This window comes from Piliocolobus tephrosceles, chromosome 3, assembly GCF_002776525.5.
Source record: "Piliocolobus tephrosceles isolate RC106 chromosome 3, ASM277652v3, whole genome shotgun sequence".
In the NCBI taxonomy this organism is placed as follows: Eukaryota; Metazoa; Chordata; class Mammalia; order Primates; family Cercopithecidae; genus Piliocolobus; species Piliocolobus tephrosceles.
Genome location: NC_045436.1, coordinates 92,664,224 through 92,666,428, shown reverse-complemented (window position 1 = coordinate 92,666,428; position 2,205 = coordinate 92,664,224). Strand labels below are relative to the sequence as shown.

The 2,205-nt window shown below is 42.0% G+C and overlaps 1 pseudogene; it reads left to right on the top strand.

The window, feature by feature from the left end:
* LOC111547860 overlaps positions 1-909 on the top strand; it is a 2,465-nt pseudogene extending 1,556 nt beyond the window's left edge.
* Positions 910-2,205: the final 1,296 nt, after the last annotated feature.

Here is a 2,205-nt window from a genome sequence, read left to right as displayed (position 1 = left end):
TTTTTTTTTTTTTTTTTTTTTTGATACGGAGTCTCGCTCTGTCACCAGGCTGGAGTGCTGTGGCCGGATCTCAGCTCACTGCAAGCTCCGCCTCCCGGGTTCACACCATTCTCCTGCCTCAGCCTCCCGGGTAGCCGCCTACTACTACTGTAGCCTGGGACTACAGGCGCCGCCACCTCGCCTGGCTAGTTTTTTGTAGTTTTTAGTAGAGACGGGGTTTCACCGTGTTAGCCAGGATGGTCTCGATCTCCCGACCTCGTGATCCGCCCGTCTCGGCCTCCCAAAGTGCTGGGATTACAGGCTTGAGCCACCGCGCCCGGCCAGGTGGCAGTATTTTAAAAGGCGTATTAAATGTGGTCCAGGAGACAGGAGTCAGACCTGGTATTGTTCCCAAAAATAGTGAAGGAAAATTTGTGTAAAACAATCATTTCCAAACTTGTAACACTTTTTGCAGAACACAATGATCCTCAGCACACTGCTTCAGGGAGTCTTATTGGAGTTGGAACAAAAATGTACCCAGTGTTGGCAGAATGGCAGGACAGGTGCTTGGTACAGTTGGAACTGTACCTAAGATCGTCACAGGACCAGAAATGTCCTATTTACTTTTTAGACAGCTTCTAGGTGTATGTATAGAAGAAGGCAAAAAAGCAGGAAAAGTACAAAAGCTGTCCATGAATGAAGTTCTCATAGTAAACACAGGATCTCTGTCTACACGAAGAAGAGAGTGCAGTCAAAGATAATTTGGGTAAAATAGTTCTCACTAATTCTGTGTGCACAAAAGTAGGAGAAAAAATTGCCCTTAGCCAAAGAGTTGAGAAACATTAGCATCTAATTTGTTGCGATCAGATAGGAAGAGGAGTAGCCGTGAAGCCAACAGTAGATGACAAGTGCAGAATTACAGTTAAATAACACAGGTGGGTGAAGTCAGAATTTCTCTTAGTAACCTGGGGATGCATTTTCAAAGCAAAATGAGGGAATACATTTCACAGGTCATTACCTTTGTAGAAACTGTCAGGTGATCTTCATGTTTTGTGATGAAAATTTAACTCCTTATACTTAAAGAGTAGGATATATAATTATGTCAAAAATGGTATGTTGATCAATTTAATATACATTTTAGCAGACATTGATCATTGTTAAACACTTTCAGATTTGTACTTCTATGCAGTTTTGAAATGAAATTGCTTGTTACAACAGTCCTTTGTTGTATCACACATACCACTGGACCTATTTGAAATAAAGTTTTATTTTAAAAAAGAAAAGAAAAAAAAAGGTGGCCAGGTGTGGTGGCTCATGCCTGTAGCCTTAGCACTTTGGAAGGCCAAAGTGAGAGGATTGCTTGAGGCCAGAAGTTCAAGACCAGCCTGAACAACATGGTGAGAACCCATCTCTATTTAAATTGAAAAAAAATTTAATAGTTAAAAAGGTAAGTTTTACAATATGTATGTGTATATATATCTATGTCTATATATAATATGTATATATTATATATAATATGCATGTCTATATATAATATATATTATATGCATGTATGTGTGTATATATACACATACATACTTTTTTTTTTTTAAGGCAGAATTTCACTCTTGTTGCCCAAGCTGGAGTGCAATGACACAATCTCAGCTCACCGCAACCTCCACCTCTTGGGTTCAAGCAATTCTCCTGCCTCAGCCTCCCAAGTAGCTGGGATTACAGCCATGCACCACCACGCCAGGCTAATTTTGTATTTTTAGTAGAGACGGGGTTTCTCCATGTTGGTCAGGCTGCTCTTGAACTCCCAACCTCAGGTGATCTGCCCACCTCAGTCTCCTAAAGTGCTAGGGTTACAGGTGTGAGCCACCACACCTGGCCACCATATGTATATTTTATCACAAATTTTTTAAAAATTCATCTCAGCCAGATGCTGTGGCTCATGCTTGCAGTTCCAGAACTTTGGGAGGCTGAGGAAGGTGGACCACCTGAGCCCAGGAGTTGGAGACCAGCCTGGCCAACATGGTGAAATTCCATCTCTACAAAAAATACAAAAATTAGCTGGGCATGGTGGTGTACACCTGTAGTCCTAGCTACTCCCAGAGTCTGAACTGGGAGGATCGCCTGAGCTGGGGAGGTTGAGGATCCAGTGAGCCATGATCGCACCACTGCACTCCAGCCTGGGCAACAGAGTGAGAACCTGTCTCAAAAAAAAAAAAAAAAAAAAAAAAAAAA